The 27,431-nt window shown below is 43.0% G+C and overlaps 1 long non-coding RNA gene across 1 annotated transcript; it reads right to left on the reverse strand.

The window, feature by feature from the left end:
* Positions 1-27,431, reverse strand: LOC106725357. The gene is made up of 3 exons (XR_001361237.1): positions 27,300-27,431; positions 9,697-9,840; positions 1-158 (listed from the first exon to the last, which is right to left on the reverse strand). It is a non-coding gene; the product is annotated as an uncharacterized LOC106725357 (long non-coding RNA).

Here is a 27,431-nt window from a genome sequence, read left to right on the forward strand (position 1 = left end):
AGGAAGGAGTTTTTTCTATCCAGGAAATGCCAGCATCTACCTCAGTGTCACAGTTGCCGGCGCTGATCTGGAACGCATTATTGGAGCGCAGGCAAATGTAAATTAACGTAGTCTTCAAGTTGGGCTTCGCAGCAAGGTAACGAAATGTTGACATCAGCCTGAAAGTCAAATTAGGCTCTGCGTTATGTGGTGTGACCTGAGGTGTTGACACCCTGGCCGTCTGCCTTCCGAGCTTCGGGAAAGCACGTGATTGGGAACAGAGCTCATGACTTCAGCTGCTTCCCAGAACCCCGCTGGACAGCAAGGCATCCCTGGTGAGCAAATCCGAGATGGTGCCACAGCCTCTTCCAGGAAACGCGTGAGGTGCGCTCCGCCGTTCTTCACACATTACAGAATATCTACATGTGTCTCACACTGTGGTAGGTGCTGGGGTGACCTCCAGAGGTAGAGAAGGTATAGATCTGGCCCACAGGATCTTCCCAAGACCCTCGTGGTCTCTAGCTACCAACCACAGCTCTCCTCATTTTGTTGGCCAAGTTGCTGTTACCACGTGTCCTTCCCTTCTCACCCCCCAATCACCCCTCAGTCCACTGCAGGCTGCCTCTAGCCCCACCTCTCCATGGAAACTGCTCCCACTGAGGACACCAGAAATCTCCTCGCTGTCAAACCCAATGATGGGGAGCATTCCTCTGATGACCCGACCTCCTTCGAATGTTCACACTGATGATGCATCATCACCCCTTTGTGACATTCTTTCCTCTCGGCTTGTGTGTCACTACTCCCTTATGGTTTTCCACCAAACTTTCTGGCATAATTTTCCTTAAAGCCTTCAAAGGCCCCCTCATCTCCCACAACTATCAATCCCAGTTTCTTGGCATAAAAGGCCTCTGTGACCCAGCTCCTGCCAGCCTCTCCAGACTCCTCTCCCCACCACTTGCTTCTCTCCCATGCCGAATGCTACAGCAACCCAAACCATGTATGACATCCCTCCAAACACCAGGCTGCCTCCTGGCGATCACTCGGTGAGCATGGCCTGTTTTTCAGAACCTAATCAATTGCCACTTCCTTGGTGAGGTCTTTCCCAACCAGCCCCCACCCTACTTACTCCAAAGAATGTCATCTACCCCTTCTCTGGACTACCTCCACCCACTCCCCACAATCGTTTCCACTACCACCCTGGTCAGTTGCTTTTCATTGTTTCTGTGTCTGTCTTGCCTACCAAGTTTTAAACTTCTTGAGGGAAGATATTATGTCTCACCCCTCTCTAGATCCCCAGCTGCTTGCACAGTGCTTAACTGTGCTTAAAACTTAACTGAATTTTTAAAAATACATATTGAACAATCTTAAGGAAAAACCTAAAGGGGAAGTGGTGCACAGAATAATGCCCTCCACCAAAAAGGCCCCCTCCTAATCTCAGGAATCTGTGGAAATGTTACGTTGAATGGCAAAAGGGAATTAAGATTGCAAATGTGATTCGAGTTAAGGACTTTCTGTGACCCAGCTCCTGCCAGCCTTTCCAGACTCCTCTCCCCACCACTTGCTCCTCTCCCATGCCAAATGCTACAGCAACCCAAACCATGTATGACATCCCTCCAAACACCAGGCTGCCTCCTGGCGATCACTCGGTGAGCATGGCCTGTTTTTCAGAACCTAATCAATTGCCACTTCCTTGGTGAGGTCTTTCCCGACCAGCCCCCACCCTACTTACTCCAGAGAATGTCACCTACCCCTTCTCTGGACAACCTCCACTCACTCCCCACAATCATTTCCACTACCACCCTGGTCAGTTGCTTTTTATTGTTTCTGTGTCTGTCTTGCCTACTAGGTTTTAAACTTCTTGAGGGAAGATATTATGTCTCGCCCCTCTCTAAATCCCCAGCTCTTAACTGTGCTTAAAACTTAACTGAATTTTTAAAAATACATATTGAACAATCTTAAGGAAAAACCTAAAGGGGAAGTGGTGCACAGAATAATGCCCTCCACCAAAAAGGCCCCCTCCTAATCTCAGGAATCTGTGGAAATGTTACGTTGAATGGCAAAAGGGAATTAAGATTGCAAATGTGATTCGAGTTAAGGACTTTGAGACAGGAGAGGACCCTGGGTTATCCAGGTGGGCCCAATCTACCCTATGAATCATCAACAGTAATGTAACAATGAAAGCAGGGCCAACGAAATTCGATGCTGCTGGCTTTGAAGAAGATACCCGAAAATGCCCCCTCCTAATCTCAGGAATCTGTGGATATGTTACGTTGAATGGCAAAAGGGAATTAAGGTGCAAATGTGATTCGAGTTAAGGACTTTGAGACAGGAGATGACCCTGGGTTATCCAGGTGGGCCCAATCTAACCTATGAATCATTAACAGTAATGTAACTATGAAAGCAGAGCCAACGAAATTCGATGCTGCTGGCTTTGAAGAAGATAGAAGGCCGCAAGCCAAGGAATGAGGGTGTCCTCTAGAGCTGGTAAGGGCAAGGAAACGGAGGCCCCCTAGAGTCCCCAGAAGGGATGCAGACCTGCTGACACCTGACTTTTGCCCGGTGAGGTCCATGTTGGACTTCTGACCTGCAAAACTGTAAGATAATAAATTTGTGTTTTTTAAGCCACTAGGTGTGTGGTCATTTGTTACAGCAACAATAGAAAAGTTAATACAAAAAAAAGGAGTTCCTGAACAAATATTGTAACTAAAAAGAGAAGGGGACCAGCCCCATCAAAGAGATGTAAATGGATGCCAGTGGGGTTCAGTGAAGTGAAAGGGAACTTTCAGCTGAGGGATCAGGCTACACTTTCTGGAAAAGATGGCATTAGAACTGATTTTTTTTTTAAGTATCTTTATTTTATTTTTATTTTTTGTTAATCCTCAGCCAAGAAAATTTTTCCATTGATTTTTAGAGAGAGTGGAAGGGAGAGGGACAGACAGAGAGAAACATCGATGTGAGAGAGATACATGGATTGGTGCCTCCTGTACACACCCTGACCAGGGCTGGGGAACCTGCAACTGAGGTACGTGCCCTTGACTGGAATCAAACTCGGGACCCTTCAGTCTACGGGCCGATGCTCTATCCACTGAGCCAAACCGGTTAAGGCTAGAGCTGATTTTTAAAGGGTTTAGATTTATAGACAAGGAAATGGGGGATTCAAGTACCGTCACTGGAGAGAGAAGCAGAGGCCAGAGGTCCTGAGAACAGACGGAGGTGCAGGCTGGCCAGGTTCTCCCCAGTGCAGGGGGCGAAAAGGGAGGCGTAGGAAACCAGAGGAGAACATGTCCTGTGTCCCGGCTCCTCAGACCCTGCCCAACTGAGGGCACAGCCCACTCCTCAGGAAGGCTGGCACATCCCCAACCCTGACCCGCATCGCATAAACCAGGCTCCGGTTTTCTCCCTGATTTAAATAGGCAAGAATCCACTGGGAGCCTCCCTCCCCAACATGTGAGCCTTGGACGGGGCTGGCATTTATAGCCTGGCTGGTCAGACAAGACTTGCCCACAGGAAGTAATTAGAGAACAAAAGAAGACAGGACACAATGCAAGAGCTAACGGGAATATCACTGAGTGCCAAAGGTATATTTTAAGTAGCAAATGCAATGGGAAGCCCATGAAGAAAGACATTATTGTTGACTGTTTTTTTCCGGGAAAGTTTTATGGACGAGGTGGGACCTGAGCAGACCTCTAAGGCGAAGAAAGCTCCAGAAATGGGAGGAAGGCAACCAGCCAGGGGGGTTCACACAGACCCAGCACCAGAGCCCTTTGGGTGTGGGGTGGATGGATATGGTTTCCTCAGCCAGGAGAACATCCCTCCAACAGCTCCTCCTTGTTGAAAAGGCGGCTGCTGCCACTTCTCCCTAGAAGGAGAGGTGTGGGGGTCTCTTGATAAAACTCATTCTTAGCCCAGCCAGTGTGGCTCAGTAGTTGAGCTTCAATCTATGAACCAGGAGGTCACAGTTCAATTCCTATCAGGGCGCATGCCTGTGTTTCAGGCTTGATCCCCAGTGTAGGCATGCAGGAGGAAGCTGATCAATGATTCTCTCTCATCACTGATGTTTCTATCTCTCTCTCCCTCTTCCTTCCTCTCTGAAGTCCATAAAAATACATTTTTAACTAAATAAATAAATAAATAAATAAACCTCACTCTGAGGTCTTGCTGTTGGCAGTTCCTACATGTGATGGGGGAAGCTGAACTAGGAATGATAGTCACTCTCCATGGTGCCCCCCATGAAATGAGGACAGTGGGAGTGCCTCCCTTCTGAGCTGCTAGTGGCCACCTCTGAGGAGCTTATCCACTTGGAGCCCATTCCTGTTCTAGTGTCAGAAGCACCACAGTCAGGAAAAAGGTCTGATCCCTGGGCACTCAGGGGGCCCTTCCCTTCTCGGCTTGGATGCTGAAATGGGAAACACACCAGAATGCCGCACCAGAGCATGGCTTTGGAGGACTCGGGCTTCCTCTGGCCCCGGGTCCCATTCTACTCGAACAGGACAAGGGGGGCATAAGGCCCAGGAAAAGCACAGGATTGCCTAGGAAGTGACTGAGTGAGTGAGCAGGAAGCCGAGCCTGGCTCCTATAAAATCTGAGCAGGAGTGGGGAGTATGGGTTACTTTTTTCTTTGACAAGATGGTCAGAGTTCTGTTCACAAGATAGACCCCAAAAGTCATATTGGTCAGTTATGCCAAAGGAATCATCCTTTTTCTTTATTTCTATTCTCTATCTTGATGGAAATGTTGTTCTGTTTTAGTTTTACACTGCCAGGAGATAAATAGAACCATGACTTGTATTTCACAATTTACATAGTGATTTCATGTGCATTTGAGAGCCCAGGCCTGTGTTTGGCTGCTGTCATTCTTTTCCCATCTGGAACGATGGAGGGGTTGTGTCTGTGCTCCTGCAGCCGTGGCCCTCCAATGTTATGTCATGCTCACTCTCCCACCACCTCCCAAACCACTAACAGGAGGTGTATCATAGAGGCTGAGCACCATTTTCACATCAGTCCCTGTCCATTCCCTTGGAGTGGGCACCATTAAGAACTAAAACCTTGAGCTGTGTCAAGGGCCCCCAGGCACAGAAGGATGGACCCTCTTGGCCTTGGCCACGCTAGTACATCCTCTTCCAAACCTCCCTGAGAAGAGGCTAGGGGACTCGAGATAGGAAGAAGGGCTTTTGAAAGGTGCCATGGGAAGTGGGGGTGGGTGAAAGAGACATGTAGGAGCCCAGTGCATAATTGCATAATATTATGTTTTAAACCACATGCCTTTTCCCAGACTGGGTTATTAAATTAATTCAGAACTTATGCTCACACTTAAAAGATTTCTGTCATATTTTGTGAACACGATGATCTCAGAGTAATTTGCACTGGAAATGTGTCATATTAAATCAGGGGCCCTAATAAACTTTATTACTAAAACTCCACATGGATCAGACGTGGCAGATAAACCATCCTACTTTTGCACTCACATTTATGCCATTGAAATATGGCTCCTCCTATGGGAAAACATAAATACACTCGGCAACATTCGCTCTACCCCACTATAAAGGTACCCATCCGGGCTAGAGGATGCCCATCCCACTCCCCCGCACAGAAGCTAGTTATGGGATGGAGACCGGTTGGCCCAGGCGAGATATTTCTTTGGGATTTTAAAGCACTTTGGCTTCCATGGCTCTGTGACCTTCCATTTGCACGGGCATGGCCTGTACGCTGGACTGTGTGTAACTGCTCAGAATTGTTTTACAGGCACGTGTGGTAAAAAGCACTGGATGGTGAGTTATGACACCTGAGTTCTTCTGGTTCTGCTACCAGCTGGCTCTGTGATGTGAGCACAAATCAAAAAGGACATGGTAATAGGAAGAGCACAGGAATTGGAATCAGAGGTTTATTTCCATCTAACAGATGTTTTTTGAAAGCCTAACATGATCCACGCCCTACATAAGGCCCTAGAGATACAAGAATGAATAAGAATGCAGTTAGAATCCCAACAGGATCATTTGGAAAACTCAATTAAATTATTATAATAATATGTGTATGATTCTATGGAAATGCTTTGTGATTTTTTTGATTCATATAAAAAATGTCTCAGAAAACCTAAGAAAATTCAGAATAGTGAGGAGGGACTTACATCACCAGATATTAAATACAAAGCCACCATATTCAAAACAGTGTGGCGTTGGCAAGCCTGGATACAAAATTTCAGCCAACAAACCTGTGGGTGGGGGAGTTGGGGTGAAAAGAAGAGAAAGGATTGAAAGTCTTTCTTTAGAGACTTTCCAGGAGTCACCAACACAAGCAGCCAAGCATCTAGCTTCCCTGTGACTCAAGGAAAAAAATTAACCAAAGAGGTTCTGAATTCAGGGAGCTGGGTTCGTCAAAGGACAGGACCTAGACAACAAGTAAAAATAGGGCAATTCTATGAAAGTCTACTCTTTACATGGTGAGACATACGATCCTCACCTTTTCCTGCTCTGTGTCCGGAATGCAAGCAACTGAGTACATGCTGCCACCCATCAACAGAATTCTGAAGCAGGAGACTGGATGATACTTCTCTGGTAGAAAAAAGCGACATATCCTGATACTAGAGGGATGCCATGAAAAGGGCCATGGGCAGCCGCATCGGTACCCCTCCCAGTGAAGCTCCTCCACTCAAACAGCCTCCACTTATGCCTGGATAGAGCCCAGGATCATCGGACCCTGGCGGAAATCCATCTCATAGAGGATACATTCAAAAACACATATGAGAAAAAAATGCCAGAAAAGTAGACAGAGCAATAATATCCTCAAGAGATAAGATGATTTCCCAGCCAGAAAGCAAAAGTAAAATGCTATTTAAAAGGCTCACCTTGAAAATAAGAAAGCTGTTAGAAATTAAAATTGATAACCAAAATAACATTATTAAAAATTTTTAAATTAAAAGTTAAGGAAATCACCATAAATTAGAAGACAATGACAGTAAATTAGAAAACACAAGTAGAAAAGTATGAATATCTGTGTGAACCCAAGGGGCCAAAATCCAAATAATAAGAATTTTATAAAGACAGAATAGAAAAATTCATGGAAAGGAAATTACTAATGGGAAAATTAAATAAGTTTCCCAGAACTAAAGGACATGAGGATATTCCAAGTGGTTAGCATAGTGAATTTTAAAAATCCACATCAAGGAACATCATTGTGAAATTTCAGAACATCAAAGGTAAAGAGGTGACCCATAAAACTCCCATGGGTCAAAGAAATAGGTGAAGGGAGCCAGTGCATATAAAGAAATAGGACTCAGAATGGGTCAAATTTTTCAAAAGAACTCCTAGATGTCAAATGGTGGTGGGTCTCTTAAAGTTATGAGGGAAGCACAAAAATCAGTTGTATATCTATACACTAACAATAGAAAAAATAAAAAATCAATTTCATTTACGATAACATAAAAACAAATAAAAGACAAAAATAAACTCAACAAAGGAGGCAATGACTTGTACACTGAAAGCTACAAAACATTACTGAAAGAAATTAAAGGAGACACAAAAGTGGAAAAGCATGCCCTATTGATGGATTAGAAGACAATATCAGTAAGATGTCAATGCAACTCAGAAGGATCTACAGGCCTTGACCAGGTAGTTCAGTTGCAGAGCATCATCCCGATAAGCCAAGGTTGCATGTTCAATCTCTGGTCAGGGCACATATAAGAACCAACTAACAAGGAACAAAAAATCAATGTTCTCTCTCTCTCTCCCTCTCTCTCTCTCTCTCTCTCTTTCTCCCTCTCTCCCTCTCCTTCTCCCTCTCCCTCTTCTTCTCCCTTCCTCTCTTTCTCTCAAATCAATAAATAAATTTAAGAAAATTTTTAAAGGATCTACAGATTCAGTGCAATGTCAACCAAAATCCCAACAACATTTATGCAAAAATCCATCCTAAAATTCATATGGAATCTCAGGGGACCCTGAATAGCCCAAACAATCATGAAGAAGAACATAATTGAAGGTTCCATATGTCCTGATTTCAACCCATAGTACAAAGCTATGCTAATCAAAATAGTGAGGCACTGACATAAAGACAGACATATAAACCAATGGAATAGAATAGGTAGCTCAGAAGTCAACCTTAGCATATATGGTTAAGGGATTTTTTGACAAGAATGCCAAGTCTATTCAACAGTCTTCAACAAATGATGCTGGGAAAACTAGATATCCACATGCAAAGAATGATGTTGGACCCTTACCTTACACTATGTACAAAAATTAACTCAAAATGGATCAAAGATCTAAGCAAAAGAGCTAAAACTATAAAACTCTTAGATGAAAACACAGGGGAAAAGTTTATTGACATTTTATTTGGGTAATGATTTCTTGGATATGACACCAAAAGTACAAACAACAAAAGAAAAAATAGATAAGTTGGACTCCATCAAAATAAAGTTTTGTGCATCAAAGGACACTATCAACAGAGTGAAAAGGCAACACAGAGAATGGGAGAAATTATTTGCAAATCATATATCTGATAAGGGATTGATATCCAGAATATATAAAGAACTACAACTCAACAACAAAAACAAAGAGCCCTATTTTTAAATGGGCAAAGGACATAAATGGACATTTCCCCAAAAAAGATATACACATGGCCAATAAGCACATCAAAAAATGCTCATCACTAATCCTCAGAGAAATGCAAATCAAACAACAAAGAGATATCACTTCACAACCATTAGGATGAGTGTTATAAAATTTAAAAATTTAACCTAGATAATAACAAGTGTTGGCAAGGATGCAGAGAAAGTGGGACCTTGTGTATTATTGGTAGGAAAGTGAAATGATGCAGCTGCTATGGAAACCAGTATGGCGACTCCTCAAAAAATTAAACATGGAATTACCATGTAATCCAGGTAATTCCACTTCTAGGTATATACCCAAAGGAAGAGAAAGCAAGGACTCGCACAGATATTTGTACATCCATATTCATAGCAGCATTATTCACTATAGCCAAACAATGGAAGAAATTCAACTGTCTATTGACAAATGAATGGGTAAGCAGAATATATATAGTATAGTCATATAATGGAATACTATTCAGAAATAAAAAGGAATAAACTAATGTTACTTGCAACAATATGAATGATCCTCAAAAAAATTATGCTAAATTAAAGGAACCAAGCACAAAAGAGTAAATATTATGTGATCTCCTGTATATGATATTTCTAAAGAGCGCAAATCTATAGAAACAGAAAGTATATCAATGTTTGCCTGGGACTAGGGATGGGAATGAAGATTGACATTAAATGGACACTAGGAGACTTGGGGGTGATGACAATGTTCTAAAACTGGATTGTAGTGATTCTTGCACCGCTATATAAATTTACTAAATTAATCAAACTGTACATATAAAATGGGTGAATTTTATGATATGAAAATTATACCTCAATAAATCTGAATATTTAAAAAAAATAGTGTCGGTTATTATTCCCAACGCTTACTGTATTATCCAAAGAGCTGTATTCTGAAATCCTGATCATGAGCAGGGAAGGGTTGCATGGATAAGGCAGACAAAATGAAAAAGATCCAATTGTTCCCTGAAGTACTTTATGACACCAGAAGAAAGAACTGCAGGCTTTGGGAGTAGCTCTGTCACAATCCAAGATAAGGTAGGCCTGGATAGAGCCAGGCTTCCCTTCCTGCAATGGGAAAATCATGCAGCAGCGCCCTGTGAAACTCCCAGGTGCTGTTTCTCAACCTCACCTTGGGACATCAGAACACCTTGGGACATCAGAACACTGTGGGACATCAGAACACCTTGGGACATCAGAACATTGGTGCAAAGTGCAGTCAGCCCTGGGGAAAGGGGCAGTGTTTCTCCTCACTCACCCACTGCCAATTTGCAACCTGAAGAAGAAAGGAGGGAGACGTCATTACAATACAGTGGTTAGAAAGGAGGGTAGCTGAATGTGTATGTGTGTACATGATTGTGTGTGTGAAAGTGTGTGTGCACGCATGCAGACAGTCAACCCCATATACTGAAAAGACCCGTTTGTATGTGTAACATGAAATATAAAGCTTCAGCACAATTATATTACACATTTTTAATTACTGGGAAATGATACGAAGGCAATAGACTCAAAGGCTATTCTTGATTGGTTGTTAATTTTTAAGTAGGAATGAATGTTACTTAAAAGAAAAAAGAAACTTCTCTTTTTCCATGGGCTTGCCCACATGCAAATTGGCAGAGAAATTCTCTTTGTCTGTAAAGACAAATGTTGAACTTAAGTTTGTGTAAAAAATAATTCTAATATAAGTAAGGTTTTTTAGAAGATAAAAAAACAGTCTAGAATGTTAATTTCAAAGTTTGCACTATATCGAAAGAATTGACATATTAGAAAACAAGTGAAAAATACTGTTACTGGCTTAAAACAAAAGCTTTTACCAGTGTCATTAGTTTGGGAATCAGTGTCCTTTAACACAACCAGAGCCATGTGTTTGTTGTCTTTTTGTTCAGTACACAGATGAGGAAGGTCAAGAAGGCAGAAGTCAACTCTGAGTGGAGGAAAAACCTACATAACACAGGTCCCCAAAGATAACTGTTTTTCTTGTATTACCAGTGTGGCCAGTTCCAGCCAGTTCCATAATCAGATTAGCCAAATATTTATGGAATTTCTCCTTTCCCATTATGGTTTAAAGATATAACAAATGATGTGAGTAGTTTGTATGGAAAAGTTGATGGAAGGCCAATGTAGGAGCGACGTTTGACACTGCCACTTTAGGCTGGCAACCTATGTGTGTACCCGTTTATGCATGTCTAAGATATGGAGGATAATTCCTACCACTCAGGATTGTCTTCGTAAGTAAATGATGTAACATCTGATAAAGCACTTGTCGCAAAGAGGCCACCCAGTAAATGGGGAATCATTTCCCCTTTCATTCCACATTTCACCCACTGTCTACCATCCTGCCCAAACACTCACACACACACACACACACACACACACACTTTACAGGTCTTACACTGAGAAGCTTTGATGACATTTTCCATGAAAAAATTAAAAGAAACCATTTTCAAGAAGAAAAAAGCCCAACTACACACAAGATTAAGACTGTAAAGGGCAGTTCTGCTCCGAGGGAAGAAGAGCTGGTTACTGAAAGCAGCCAAGAGACACCTTATTCCGCTGCCCTCCCCTGATCTGACAGGAATAGGATTAGAGGACGCCAGAGCACCCAAATCTGGCGAGGAATCTGCTGAGTGAAAGGCATAGCCTGGTGGACTTGGCTGATGATGAGGTCAAGGTTGCATATTCAAGCCCCATAAGGAGATTTATCCTGGCAACAATCTCCCTCCTGGCTCTGACCCACCCATGCATGTTTCTCATTGGATGGAGGAGCTATGTCTGGGGAGTGGGAAGAGTAAAGGCTAAATGCAATCTGTTCCCATTATCAGGAAAGCGGGGGGACTCAAAACATTGATACTATTAACAGTGAGGATAGAGGTCCTTTTCAATGTCTGGGGGGGGGGGGGGTGTTACAAAGAAGCAGGGCTCTGGAGTATAGAGAGCTACATTACTTAGATAAAACATGCAGCTGCTATAACAGAAGTCAAAATAATAGTGGTTCAATCATAATAGTTTATTTCTCTCACACATAAGAGTCAAAGTGTAAATAAGTCAGCCCAGGGTTCCAGTGCCAGGAAGAGAAGCCCCCATGATTTCTGGCTGTCAAAACCAGCAAGGAGAAAGGGGGTTGGAGGAGGTAGAAGAAGGTGTAGGGGGATAAATGGTGATGGAAGGAGACGACCTGAGGTAGTGAACACACAATACAATATACAGACGATTGTACACCTGAAACCTATATAATTTCATTAACAACTGTCACCCCATACATTCAATAAAAAGGGGGAAAACAGCAGGGATTGTGGCTGAGTGAGACAGAGGGTTTCTGGAGTCCCAGGCAGTACCATGGATGCGAGGCACTGCCTTCCATGTTAAAGGTTAAGTTGCCCCTGCTGGAGAGGATGCTAAATGGGACAGCAGACTATCCCTAAACAGACATCAGAGAGAGCACCCACCCACCAGAGCTGACCAGAGACTTCTGAACAAAGAATAAATGCATCCATCCACCACGTCCCCCACCGCTAATAGATTGTACACTCTTGCTCTCACTCCAACTTGGGACCATCCAAGAAGGCACCAAACAACTCATGGTTGGTTGGGTCAGAACAGGCAGCCTCCTCGTAGAGCTAGGAAACAAACTTCCTCACTCCAGTTATGTTCCGCCACTGCTGTCAAACACAACATGAATTGGAAGACGAGCAGCCACCCCACGCAACAGGCTGGATACAAGGCCTTTATTAAAGGGTGAGAGGAACTGCCCACTCTTCAATGTCATCAACTCTTCAATCCTGCACCACAAATCTGACTAATCCCCAAATATATTTCATCCCACATTAGTCTTCCTTATTTCATAACCCATGTCGATTTCCAATATTCTTTCCTGATGCATTTAGTTTCAACTCATAAGACACATTGGCTAGGGTGACTAACTCATCCTAGTTTAACCAGAACCTTTGTGGTTTGGGCACTGAAACTCATGCATCCCGAAAAAACCCCTTCATCTCAGGCAAACCAGGACAGTTAATGAAACTCTAATGACATCTAAGCTGTATCATCCTCTGCTGACATTTATGTGTTTAGACCAACAAGATGAAAAGCACTGAAAAAAATTTTAAATAGCGGTTGTAGTTCTGGAAAGTTCAAGTAGGGTCCAGCACTACAGCTCAGCAAGATGTTCATGGGCATTTAGGTGTGGCCAAACCAGGTTCCCTGGTTTTCATGGCAATTTCAGTGTGGAAAGAAATGGCTGTGGGTCAGCGCCCGCTTTTCTGGGCTCCCTGGAACAGTCTCTCCCATAAACATTTCAGATGAATTGCCAAAAGAGAACAGGGGTTCAGGCAGTGGTTCTCAAACCACAGTGCACTTAAGAGTAACCTGAAGAACTTGTTTAAAAATATGCTTTTCTGAGTCCTATCCCCAAAAAGTTTAGCTCGGGAGAGTCCAAAAGGCAGTCTTTTTAGCAAGAACTCTGGGTGATCCTGATGCATGTAATTGGTGGACCACACTTTCAAAACCTCTGGCATAGAGAGAAAGCTGCAACGCTGTTTACTTACCTCTCAAAGTCAGTAAAGCAGAACCGTGAATAAACACTTAGTGTTAGGACTGCTGTTATCTAAAAAGCACTTTTTTGTAAATCTTGAGATTGTTGGAGGACATAAAGCAAAGTATATCTAAGTTCATTGAGATAACTGTGCTCTACATCACACATGTGCTATGTAGTATATAGATCTATAAGCTATAATGTATACATAGATAACGGCATAACTGAGATAACATCCATTAAAATGACAGCATCTAACAGGCACTCGGTAAGTGTTTATTCCTATGTATGCCATGGTAGTGTGTTTAACATATGTATATTAACAAATCAGTAGTCCTGACTTAACCATATTAAATCTGAGATGGCCATAAAATAGCCAAATAAAGATGACAAGCAGGCAGTTGGATCTAGGAGCCTGCAGTTCTGGGATTTGGTCAGGGGTCAGGTTAGAGGTACAGATTTAGGGAATTATCTTCATAAAGCCTCCAGGGCTTCAATAAAACATAAGCCCCAGGGTCTGTTGGTTTAATGCCAAATCAAGGTCAGAGGTCCCATGGCCTCACAAGCATGAGCAGGCTCCCTACATGAAACCAGGAACCAATAGAGCTTAGACTATCCCTAAACAGAAATCAGAATATTTGTTCATCAGTTCAGGATAAAGCTCAAAGGCCATATGTGGAAATCCTTTGCCTCTTGAGGTAAAAACCCTAATTCAGTATCTCTCAGTACAGAAATTCTTAAGCCCCAGGCAGAGACAAACACAAAATTGTCCCATGGGCAGGCCCCCACACCCCAAAGCACACAGTAAAAAAAAAAAAAATTGACCACAGCCAACATCCCCAAGGAAAGAGGCACTCAGGCCAAAATCACAAAATATATGAGAAAGGCAAAACTATAGCAGGCAATCTACAAACACCACGCCACCAACCCCATCCCAAAAAGAGAAAGAAATCACATCTGCAGAGCTCGAGATAATAGAGCCATCCGAAAGGGACTTTGAAATTGGTTCAGTTGGAAATAGAAAATTATTAAAGGGTTTTAAGAAAAAGATGGACATGCTGAAAGTGGTGTTTTAGGATAAAGTGGCAAAGACATGCAGAATTCAATGGAGAAGGGTCAGAGTGGAGGCCAAAGAATAGCTAAGAGGCTTCACATTCACACACTGTACCTACAGATAGTGTTCTCTCCTCTTCTGAACTCCCCTAAAATTTAATTGGCACATCTCTTATGACCTTATGACCTCACCACTTGATTTTGTGTTTTATTGCTGCTTTCATATATGTAAAGCATGTAAAGAAACTTGCTGAGCTCTAGGCTCCTAGCAGTGTGTGTGTGTGTGTGTGTGTGTGTGTGTGTGTGTGTACCTTTCTGTCTTCCCCACAGCGTTCTGGGCACATGGGAGATGTTTCATAGATAGACAGTCAAACAAATGAACAAGAGCCATGTAGGAAACTGATCAGAACCTCGCTCTGTGGACCTCTGACTTGAACCGGAGCACAAAACCAAGCTGATGGCACATCATTAGTCCATCTCCTAGGACCTGATAGGCTCCCTAATCTGGTTCTCTTCTTCTTGGCCTACGTGTGCATCATCTGTCAATGCATCTGAATGGTAGCTGGATTCAGTGACAACTTTAAACCCTGTAGCCCTGGTGAAAATCTTTTGCTCTGTGTAGATTTCCCTGGTGTAGACTGCTATGTAACCTATCTTCCTCTTCAACCTGATTGTGAGTCCATAGGCATTTGACTGTATGTTAAAGTAGGCCTTGCCCTAAATCTGACTACCCCACTTCTAATTAGTTAGAACTGTTCCCTTCCATCTGGGAGGAAAAAGCCCAAATGTAATGACCACACCCTGAAAAACAGCAGTAACTTAAGAACTTATACAGGGGCACAAACTTGCCATACCAAATAGCATAGAAGCAAAGATTTCAGAACCTCTTAAGAGGCCCAGAGCCATATTCATCTCCATAGCCTTCCTACATGATGTTGGTAATGATAATGACAGTATGACAATGACACAAAGATATTATTTTATTGAACAACTAATAAGGCATGCATTGTACTAGTCATCTTTAATATAATCTGGCACATAATCCTCACAGAGGTCCTAACATGCCCATTTACAGGTAAGAAATTTGAAGATGAAAGAGACTAAGTCAGCCTTGATAAACATCTAGTAGATGTTGAAGCCAGGATTCAAAGCCAGGTCAGTCTGAACGCTGTTTGTGTTATTTTCACTTCTCCACACCACGTTCATTGCATATGCTTATAAAACAGCCAGTGGCAATCAGCCACTTTGAATCATTGTCTCAAGAACTTCCAATGATGAACATGGGTTTTGCAGCTAGAATTGTTTCCCAGGCGACTGGAAGCATTCATAGGCACCAGCTTCCTGAATTTTTATTCTAATCTCCTTCATGGCTTCTTCAAGAGAATGACTAAATAAATCTTCTCTTATCATGCTGCCTCCATTTCACTTCACAGAGAACAAACTGATCCAGTCCAGTTCCTGATTTTTCTGTCCCCAACCTAGACAGGCTTGTGACTCCTTCAACCAATAGAGTATGATAGAAGTAATACTGTGTGGTTTTTTAAGTTAGGTCATAAAAGGCTATGTGACTTACACCTTGTTCAGTAAAACATTCAACCTTGGATCTCTGAGCCACTTTGTAAGAAGTCTGACTACCTTGAGTCTGCCATGCTGTAAAAAAGCCCAAGCTTCATGGAAAGGCCATGGGCAGACACTCCAGTCAACAGTCCTAGCTGAGCCCAGTCTCATTATCCTGGTCCAGGTACCAGGCATGTGAGAGAAAAGGTCTCCTAATGATTCCAGCCCTCAACCATTCAAATCCTTTTAGCCAAGACACTAGACATCATAGAGCAGAGATAAGCCATCCCTGTTATGCTCTGTCTAAATTCCTGACCCACAAAACATGACTGTGGCCCTAACCGGTTTGGCTCAGTGGATGAGCGTCGGCCTGCGGACTGGAGGGTCCCAGGTTCGATTCCGGTCAGGGGCGTGTGCCTTGGTTGTGGGCACATCCCCCGTAGGGGGTGTGCAGGAGGCAGCTGATCGATGTTTCTCTCTCATCAATGTTTCTAACTCTCTATCCCTCTCCCTTCCTCTCTGTAAAGAATCAATAAAATATATTTTTTTTAAAAATGACTGTGATAAAATGATTGTTGGTTTATACCACTAAGTTTTTGGGATGATTTGTTATAAGCAACAGATAACTGGAAAAGGTTGAAACTACAAGGATGGATGGAAAAAGATACACAAGCAAACATTAACCAAAAGAAACATGGTGTATCTAAACAAGTATCAGACAAAATAAACTTTAAAGCAAGCAATTTTACTGAATTATATTTTCTAAAGGTGAAAGCGTTGCTCAACAGAAAAATATAACAATTCTAAATTTGTATACACACAATAGCATAGATTCAAAATATATAAAGCAAAAACTGACCAAACTAAGGGAGAAAAATATAGATCCACAAGTATAGTTTGAGATTTTTAACATATCTTCCTAAGAATATTTTTTAAAAACTGACATCATTCAAAGTATATGCTCTGATAACAGTGAAATGGAGCAAGACATCCAAAACAGAAAGATAAATAGAAAATCCCTAGATTATTAGAAAATTAAGAAATATACTTTTCTAAACAACCCATGGGTCAAAGTAAAAAGAAAATTACATTAAAATATCAAGCTTCTGAGATGCAAATCAAAACAACAGTGAGGTACTACCTCACACCTGTCAGAATGGCTATCATCAATAAATCAATGAACGACAATTGCTGAGAGGATGTGGAGAAAAAGGAACCCTCCTTCACTGCTGGTGGGAATACAGACTGGTGCAGCCACTGTGGAGAACAGTATGGCATTTCCTCAAAAGTTTAAAAATGGAACTCCCATTTGACCCAGTAAGCCCACTTCTAGGAATATATCCCAAGAAAACAGAAACACCAATCAGAAAGGATATATGCACCCCTATGTTCATAGCAGCACAATTTATAATAGATAAGATCTGGAAACACCCTAAATGCCCATCAGCAGATGAATATATTAGAAAACTATGGTACATCTACACAATGGAATACTACACTGCTATAAAAAAGACAGAGGCAGAGAGCATCAAACAGACTGTCAAATTACAGCGGGAAGTCTGGGGAGGGTTGCGGGGGGAGGTAAGAGATCAACTGAAGGACTTGTATGCATGCATATAAGCATAACCAATGGACGCAAGACACTGGGGAAGTGAGGTGAGGGCATGTGCCAGGGGGTAGGGGAGGCCAGGGGAAGGTCAATGGTCGGGGTGGGGGAGGAGACATAGGTACTACTATTTTTAATACTTTAAATAATAAAATAAAATTTAAAAAAAATATATATCAAGCTTCTGGCCAACAACAAAAAAGCCCATGAATAAAGACAAAAAAACAAGTCACAGAATAGGAGGAGATATTTGCAATAGATATGGAAATAATATGAACTGAATGGCAATGAAAATAACACATGAAAAATTACTGGATGACAAAAAGAAATAGCCAGGATGGTTTTAAAAAATTAACAACATCAAGTGTTGGCAAGAATGTGGAGCAGCTAAAACTTTCACACGCTACTGGTAGATATGTAAATAGGTGTAACAACTTTGGAAAATTGTTTTGAACTATCCATATAACATGGGCATACCATGACACTCCTATTATACCCAACAGATATGACTGCATATGTGCACAAAAAGACATGTACAGGAAAATTCACGGCAACTTTATTGACATGAGTCAAATATGAACACAATATAAATGTACATGAAGGAATGAATAAATTGTGTGATTTATACAGACAATGGGATCCCACTCAACCATGAAAAAAAGGACTACTAATTCACATAACACCGTGGGTGAATCTCACAAATATAATGCTGACTGAAAGAAGGCAGACACAAGAATACACACTTAATAATTCCAAAACTAAGCTGATAATAAAAGTCAGAACAGTGGTTTCCCCGCAGTGGGTGTGGGGGAAGAGTTGACTGGGAAGGGGTGTGAGGGAAGCTTTTGGAATATTAATATCACAGACCTTAATCCATATGCGGTTGCATAAGTATATACTTTATAAAAATTAATCAAGCTGCACACTTAAGATTTGTGCATTTTACTGGTATACACGTTGTGCTTTAATTCAAAAACATTTTTTAAAATCATAAACACAAAATTCAGAAGTGGTCCTTCCTGGAGGAGAGGCCAGGAGATGGGAAGGAAGCACAGAGACGCCTTAAATTTACATGTGTGATACATATAGTACATGCACTCTTTTTTGCATGTGTCAAATGTTACATTATGTGTCAAATGTTAATAATACTTTAGTAAAAATAAACTTTTCAAATATTTAAACCCCATGTGCTGAACTTGGAAAGAATTTTTAAAGTAAAATTAATATGTGACTTTCAGTGATATTTAAATATAGGAAGACAATTGCATTAATGTAATGTGTACCTTCAAGAGACCACTTTGAATGAGGTAGAGCAATAATAATGACAGGCATTGTTAAGGATACACTGTCTGTTGGGCACTGTTGTGAATACTTTACATGCATTTAATTGTCATATAACCCTATGAGGCCGGTACCATTATCACCCCAATTTAACAGATGGGGAAACACACACAGGGAGTTCAAGTGATTTGCCCGTGGCCTCACAGCAGGCAAGCAGGAGAGGCAGCATTTGAGGCTGGTTTTGAATTGCAGTCTGATTTCAGAGGCGACTTGCTTAACCTCTGCAACCACTCTGCCTCTTGTGAGAGGCACATCTATGATTTCTGGAAATTCTCAACAATTCCCAACTCCTGACAAGGCCTGAAACGGAGTTTTAGAGTTATAACACCTGCCTCATAGAGAGGGGTGTTGAGATGTAATTACAATGACAATGACAGTGAATCCCATTGTCATTAACACCAGTAACAATAACAAGAAACATTAAGCCCATACTGTACTATATTACAGAGTAGATTTAAAAGTTGCCATGATTGAACAGGTAACATGTTTCTCAATTCCAGACCTTCACTAAGAAAGAAGCAACCTCAATAAATTATCTTTTCTCTCTGAACTCTCTCCAGTCCTTTTCCAGTTTGTAGCATCTACTACTTTAAACAATGCATTCCATTTATTCATGACTTGTGTCTTCTCTCTCCTCCAGGAGGATAGGATTTGTTTCCAATCCTTCCTTGCCTCCTTGCCATGCACATTACTTTGACGTACTGAGTATACGCATGACATAAATAAATACGAGGTCAAACACCCCAGTTCTTTGTAAAAGCTTCCACATATCCCTTAACCTTGCCTATCATATCCCCAGGACTTAGCAAAAGGCCTGTGAGTTGGCCCAACCGGCGTGGCTCAGTGGTTGAGCATCAGCCTATGAACCAGGAGATCACGGTTCAATTCCCAGTCAGGGCACATGACCAGGTGTGGGCTCCATCCCCCAGTAGGGGCATGCATGAGGTAGTCGATCAATGATTCTCTATCATCATTGATGTTTCTCTCTCTCTCTCTCTCTCTCTCTCTCTCTCTCTCTTTTTCTCTCTCTCTCTCTCCCTCTTTCTTTCTTTCTTCCTCTCTGAAATCAATAAAAATATATATTTTTAAAAAGGCCTGTGAGTTGTAAATACTAAATATCTGTAAGTTGCTGAATACTAAACACCAAATTTTGGTTGAATGAATGAAATATGAAGGACAGATAATTCTCCCACGTTGTAAAGTATCTGTATACCATCCATCTCTTTGAAAGGACTTGCTGTGTGGGATGAGTCAACACATCTATCATGTCTATTAGAGGACTAAGGAATGCCTGCTGCATTACTGGGCCTTGATGATGGAATGAATGAGTTTACAAGAGAGTGATGGGCAGTTGGCTAGAGAGAAAATCCTGCAGTGGCCCAAGCATGTAGCAGTGATGGTGGTAGCCTATCTTCAGGATTTGCAGTGAGCAGTTCTTATCTATAATAATAAAAGTGTAATATGCTAATTAGACTGGACGTCCTTCCAGACGACCTTCCAGATGAAGCCAGGGCTGTGAGGGAAGCCCGGGTCCCAGGTGCCAGAAGCCAGTGCCGGCAGCTGGGGAAAGGAAGGCCTACTCTTGCACAAATTTTGTGCATTGGGCCTCTAGTCAAGTATAAATGTCTCAAGTATCGTTGAGAATTTTCTTTTTTGTCCAAATTTATTGAGATTTAATTGACATATGACATTGTACAATATATGGCATACGTGTTGATTTGATACCTTTACATATTATAAGATGATTATCTTCTTAGGTTAGCTAACACCTCTATCTTGTCACATAATTATCGTAATTATTTCTTTTTTATGGTGAGAAAATTTAATATCTCTTAGCAACTTTCAAGTATAGAATACAGCATTGTTAACTATAATCACCCTGTTATACATTATAACCCTAGAACTTATTCATCATATAACTAGAAGTTTATATTCTAACCAACATCTCCCACTTTCTCCTCCTTCTCAACTCCTGGTAACCACCATTCTGAGTTCAGCTTTTTTAGATTCTACATATAAGTGATAACATAGAATACTGTCTTTCTCTGTCTGGCTCATTTCACTTAGCACAATGCCCTCAGGATTGCCTTCTTTTTCAAAGCTGATTTGATTGATTGATTGATTGATTGATTGATAGCACATCTTAGTCATTCATCTGTTGATGGACACTTAGGTTGCTTCCTTATCTTCACTGTTGTCAATAAGGCTGTAATGAATGACAGTACAGATATCTCTTCAAGATCCTGTTTTCATTTATTTTGGACATATTCCCACATGTGGAATTGCTGGATCATATCATAGTTCTATTTTTAATTGCTGAGGAACCTCCATACTGTTTTCCATAGTAGTTGTACCAGTTTACAAAACTACCAGCAGTGTACAAGGTTTCCTTTTCTCCACATCCTAGATAACACTTGTTATCTCTTGTCTTTTTATGATGGCCATTATAACTTAGGGCGTGAGGTAATACCTCATGGTGATTTTGATTTGCATTTCCTTTGATTTGTAATGTTGAACACCTTTTTGTGTACCTGTTGGCCATTTGTGGGTCTTCTCTGGGAAAATATCTGTTCAGTTCCTCTGCCCACTGTTTAATCAGATTATTTGATTTTTTTGCTATTGAGTTATATGAATTCTATATATTTGGATATTAACCCCTTATCAAATATAAGATTTACAAAAATGTTCTCTCATTCTATAGGTTGCCTTTTCATTTTTATTGGTGGTTTCCTTTGCTGTGTAGAAACTTTTTAGTTTGACATAGTACCACTTGTTTATTTTTGTTTTTGGTGTCAAATCTAAAGATTCATTGCCAAGACTGATGTCAAGGAGCTTACCACCTATGTTTTCTTCTAGGGGATATACTCTTTCAAGTCATACATTCAAGCCTTTAATCCATTTTGAGTTGACTTCTGTGTATGGTGTAAGATGGAAGTCCAGTTTCATTCTTTTAGAATTTTCTTTCTTTATCTAATAAGAAGTCACCACAGGCTTCCAGTCTGGGAGTCAAATTCCTTATTGGGGTGAGGGGAAGACGTTCCCTTCCTCAGTTTCCCCCGCTCTGCTTCCATCTCTTGTTTCCTTTTGGGAATTAGTCCTCTAGCTATTAGGGAGGCATGTGAAGGCCCTTTTTAAATATGAAACATCACGAGTCAGAGTGAGCTATGCCTTGGGGCACCTCTGGAACCGCCATTTGGGAAAAGAGTGTTCTTTCTTGCCTTTCAAAAGCATGCCTTGTTCTTCCAAGCTGGTTGCTGGGCCTCCTTCCTCTCTCCTCCCCGCCCTTCACCTCCTACCCAGCCCCTGCTTCAGGCCCAGAATACAGCTTTCTCCCTACCCTGCTTTTCTTTTTGGTCTGCAGTGGGTGAGAGCCAGAGCTTGATCGCAAGAGCAGAAAGAACCTACAAAGCAACCCACAGAGCTAGGAGGAAAGCCCTGGAACAAAGTGTTTCTGGAGGATGCGCTCAGCAGAGTATGAGAACCCGGCACTCCAGTCCCACCTGTCTGTTCATAGCCTTTTATTGCGGATAATCAAGTTCTGGCCATCACACATTTTCATGTCCAATGCAGGGCATGCTTAGCAAAGCCCTGAGTTTCTATGTCTCTCCCCCTAGCCCCCATTCTCTTGGCTAAGTGACATTTGGGGGCTGTGGTAGGGATGGGAGGAAAGCTGAGGAAACAGAGGCATCACTCTCTGACTCTGAGAAAGTTCATCCACACACCTGCTTGTCTTCTAGAAGCATCTATTCACTTTTACCATTCTGGGTGAGTTTTTATGGCACCTGTCAACCACTTTGGGGCTCCTCTTCCAGTTACTTCTATTGAGGTTGATTTTCTCAGGCTCTCTCACCACCGCTTGTCTCTCTGTTTCTGTCTCTTGTGTCTCTGTCCAGCCACAGACCTCTTCACATCACTGTGTCTCTAGGTGTCGCTTTCTGTCTCTGTCCCGGGTGCCTCCTGCATCCTCCCGAGAACTCTGAGAACTCCGGGAAATGGGAAATGCCTGAGTGCACCCGCCCTGCTCGCTGCGCCAGCGCTTTCATCCCGATCCAGGTGGCTACAATCCAGTACAGGATTTACGGTGCCCTGACCCTGAGCCGTCAAGAAGGAACAGCCAGATTAATGGGGTGGGCGGGCTGGGGTAATAATCGTTTGTTTGATGTGACAAGCCTGATAGGCGTTGATTTACTTACAGACTGATGGGCTTTTAATTGAGCACCTCCATCCCAGTCACTTCAAAGGCAGGGGAAGTTGACAAGGGGCCCCTTTCAGGAGGGTTCCCGGTGACTGACAGCCCCCCTCCACGGACGCTCTCCTCGGCCCAGGATTGGACCTGGCGGCCTTTACCAGGCCCTCTGGCAAAGTAACACATTTTCTGTGTAACTCAGAAATGGCCTTTTGTCTGCAGCCAAGGAAGGCAGGCCCTGCTCAGAAGCCACCCCCCACCCCCACCCGGTCTCCCAGGAGAGTGAGGAATAGGATGCTGAGATGCTGAGACTGGTCTGGGAGGGGACCAGGGGACCAGGGGACCAGGGGTGGGATTCCGGCCTTCTGTGTGCAAAGGGCAACTTTGTTCTTACCCTCTTTTGCTGGTCCAGCTCTTGTCCACCTCATTTCTTCTCCTCACTTCCTCTCTCATTTTAAATCCTTCGCAGGTCTTGGGCCTCTTCCTACTCCTCCTCTTTCCCCTCCCACTTCCTCCTTCCTTCTCCCTCTCAGGAAAGGCCAGAAAAGGTGGAGTCAGCTTCTGCTGTCCCTGGAGTGGCCGGTGAACACCTGTCTCCTCCTGGACAGCCACCTTTCCCCTCTGGGCTGTGGGCTGGGAGGCCTTCTGATCAGGGCACACTTGGACTTGGTGGCCAGGCCTCCATGGACCCCTCCCTCCTGGAGGCCACACCACAATGAACAGGGTCACAGCCCTTTGTGAACAAGGCCGGCGGGACTTCCACTCCATTCTTGTTTGGTCTAGAAGAGGCTTTAATGATATAGGTTTAGTCTGTTTGATATTTTAGAAGTATTCTTTATTAGGGGAGTTCTGTCAGGATCTATTTGCTTTGGTTGTACTTGGTTGTTTTGTTTTGTTTTGTTTTGTTTTGTTTTGTTAAGTCCTGGCATATTGTTTGAGTCCTGCCATACTGGCTTGCTGAACTTCCCTTATTCGTGTAAGAAGACACACCCAAAATTTTCTCAGCTCACTTGCTGCTGGCTGGGCTGGGGTCAAAGGAGTGGGGGCAATGAGTAATGAACGCTCAGACCCCCTCCCGACCCGCAGGACAGAGTCCCCACGCTTCCTCACTAGTCAGGGGTCAGTGAGACCCACAGCCAGGAGCTCTCGTGATTGCCCCAGATGGTGGGCAAGCCCCGTTCCCTGTTTTTTTTCCTTCTCTCCCTGCACTAACTTGTCCAAGCTCACAGAGCCAGGAGGTAATGAAAGATCAAGTGTCTGTCTAGAAAGGCAGAGATAATAACTCACATTTGCATAGCATTGTTTAGTTTGGAAAGTGCTTTCACATATATTAGCTTAATTGATCTTTCAACAACTATGTGAGGTAATAAGTGCGATGTCATTATGCCCATTAGACAGATGATAAAATTGAGACAAAAGATACTGTGCTCCTAAGATGCAAAACCAGGTCTCTAACTCTGGTTTCTCCCACCAAGTCTGTTCCTTCCTTCATGGCACCTCCCAGCCTCCCAAAGGCTATTGGCCCATCCCTTTGGAAGCTGCATTTTCTTGCCCCAAAAGGTGGTTCAATCCTGTTTCCCTTCCTTGTTTTCTCCTTTTCAGGTACTCCCCTGGCTCCCCACCCTCCTGTTTGGATCTCCAGCCCTAGCCTTGGAAGGCCAAACCTCTCCCTTCATCTCTGTTCCAAAAGCCATTTCCATACCTTTCCTGAGAGTTTTATGCTCCCTTAAGATCTGCTGTCCCCCTGGCCGGTGTAGCTCAGTGGTTGAGCTTCAACCTATGATCCAGGAGGTCACGGTTTGATTTCTGGTCAGGGCACATGTTGGGTTGCAGGCTCGATCCCCGGTAGGGGACATGCAGAGGCAACCAATCAATGATTCTCTCTCATCATTGATGTTTCTATCTCTCTCTCCCTCTCCCTTACTCTCTGAGATCAATAAAAATATATTTTAAAAAAAAAAAGATCTGCTGTCCCAGCTCTCACCTGGTGTCTACACACAAAGTGGCCATAGTACAGCACCCGTGCTTGGCTCTCTGCTGTTGGGATGCATCCACTAAGGTTGTCTATCGCCATCATTTGAAGGTCCACCAACAGACTCCTCTCAGAGCCCAGGAAACTGAATAGTGTCTCTCTTGACCTGCTAAGGGGTAGTTTCTACTAGAGAGCTAAGCCCCTGGGCAGAGGCTTTGGAGAAACTGATCATGACTCCCTCCCCTGCCTCTCTGCCTTGGCTGTGTTAACACTGATGCACTTGAAGCCACGAAATGTGGTTTGTTTACATGTTGGTCCCCTCATTGGAATCCAATCCTTTTGGGCAAGTACATGTCTTTTCACCTTAATATCCCCAGTGCCCAGTTCACCTCATATCCTCAGTGCCCAACAGTGACATTTTTGTTGGAATGGTTGTTGCTGAAATATTTGTGGAAAGGCAGTATAGTGAAGCGAAAGGGTCCATAGTCTAGGATCACACACCCATCTCCACTGCTTGCCAGCTGGAGCCCTTGGACAAGTCATTTCCATTTTCTGATGCCTCAGTTTCCTGTCTGGAAAATGGGACAAACATAGCACCTACCTCATAAAGTGGCTGTGAGGACTGAACGAGTAATAACGTATTTCACCTAATCTACAATGCACCATTATTTTAGATCCAACAAAGAAAGAAAAAAATGCTGTGAAATAATGGGTGACACATGCTTTTTTTTTTTAAATCAATGTCAGGGACGTTAAAATGTGGGGAAGTGCATCTTAAAATTGATGAAATGTGTCTGCGCCGAACACTTGATTCGCTGCACACAGCACATAATCATTAAGTAAGAGCTACTGTCGGTGTTGTTGAATTGCATTCTCACAAGAACCCTAGGATGAGTGAGGCCATTTTCACTCTACAGCTGAGGAAACAGAGATTCAGAGAGATGAAGCAGCTTGACCACGCTCACAGAGCCAGGGAGCCCTCCACAGGCTTTTAAACCTGCCTTTGAGGTACAATAATCCTTAGTATTACAAGAGCTGGCAGCCACCCACCAAGCTACCAGGGAGTTAGAAGCTGGGTTTTGTTCTCAATTACATTAACTTTCCTTAATCTCCGGGTTTTTTCCCATTCTGGTATAATTACTCTGCTTCTCCCTCCCCCTCCTTCTTTGTACTTGGCTCTGATCTTGTTACCTTTGGGTTAATGGCTTCAGGTTTTACTGTATCTGCATTTTGAGGGGTATAAATAAATATAAAGGTTAAAAATAGCCTTGAAAGATGACATGTATGAAGAAAAACTGAAAGAGAATATGCCCACGATCACACGTGGAGATGTATAGACTCTGCGTGGACGCCCTGAGAACTGCCCACAGTGCCCGCTCCAATCCTACCACTGAGACACTCATGCCGGTGCCCTGATAAAGTGCAGAGCTCAGCTTGCCTCTCAAGCTTGGTTATCTGCCACACCACACTTTTTTCCCATAATCTTCTGAGACACTACGGGATGGATGGGGGTAAAAGGGAGTTTAGGAGAATAAGGGTGGGGCAGTTAACTTCCTAGGACCTTCTCTGGCTCTGCTTGGTACCTCACCACCACCACCAACAACAACCCCCCTTTCACCTGCTTGAAGGAGTGTTTCTAACTCCCCATTGCATTGAGTTTGCTGCAAGGGGGGGGAGGGGCATCCCATTGGCTCTAAATAGAACCAATGTAAAATTGTGTCACTGCTTTTAACCTCAGAAAGGGCACCTCCCTCCAGGATGCATTTTATTTGGGGTTTTGCAGGGCTCTCCCCACAACCCGGGGGCAGCCCAGGACCGTGACTCTCAAGGTCTCAGAAAGATGCCACTTGCCACTTCTGCATCAGTTCCCAAGTGAGGAACCCCAATTTCCTACCTTTTCTGCCAAGCGTGTTATGCTCATGTTAAAAGATAATGACTACAGTAGGGCGTGGTATTGTCCTGGGTGTTTTCTTCCCAAGCAGGGACGCCAGGGACTGGCTAGAAGATTGTACTTGTGGATTTGCTTGGGTTTTTCAGGAGAGGCTCAGGGTGGAGAGGGTTTTTCCAAAACTTCTCTCAACTCTCTCACCTGCCCTGAGACCTGTTTGAGTAGAGAGTGGGGCTGACAGTGGTGGGGCGTCTAAAAGCACAACTGCACGAGGGAGCTTTGCTGTGAGCAGCAGGAGAGCACGCCATCCCTCAGTGCCCCTGAATAGGGCCCACTGTTCTTCCTCCAGGACTGAATAAAATGTACTCTAGGCTCCCGTGCACCAGACAAAGAGAGATAGATCAGCAAACGAGGGGAACGATGAAAATGGGTGTTCGGCTATCCATTCACGTAGTACACACAGTTCATCTCCAAGGCTCCCAAGAAAGCAGCCGCACACCAAATCCCTTCCTACGCTGTCTGTATCTGAGTCTCCTGTGAGATAATCCTCTTAATGGAATATTTAAGAAATCGGATATAAATCACCAACCTTTTATCTCACCTGAAAAGTCATACTCCATAGGCCATATGGTGGACATGTCTGTCTACATAAAGAGGGTTGCAGGTGCCTTTTTGAGCTGATGTTACCATGTTTTTAGGCTCGATATGTTTTTCAATATCAAAATCTATTATT

The sequence above is a fragment of the Myotis brandtii genome, unplaced genomic scaffold, assembly GCF_000412655.1.
Source record: "Myotis brandtii unplaced genomic scaffold, ASM41265v1 scaffold103, whole genome shotgun sequence".
NCBI classification, from domain to species: Eukaryota; Metazoa; Chordata; class Mammalia; order Chiroptera; family Vespertilionidae; genus Myotis; species Myotis brandtii.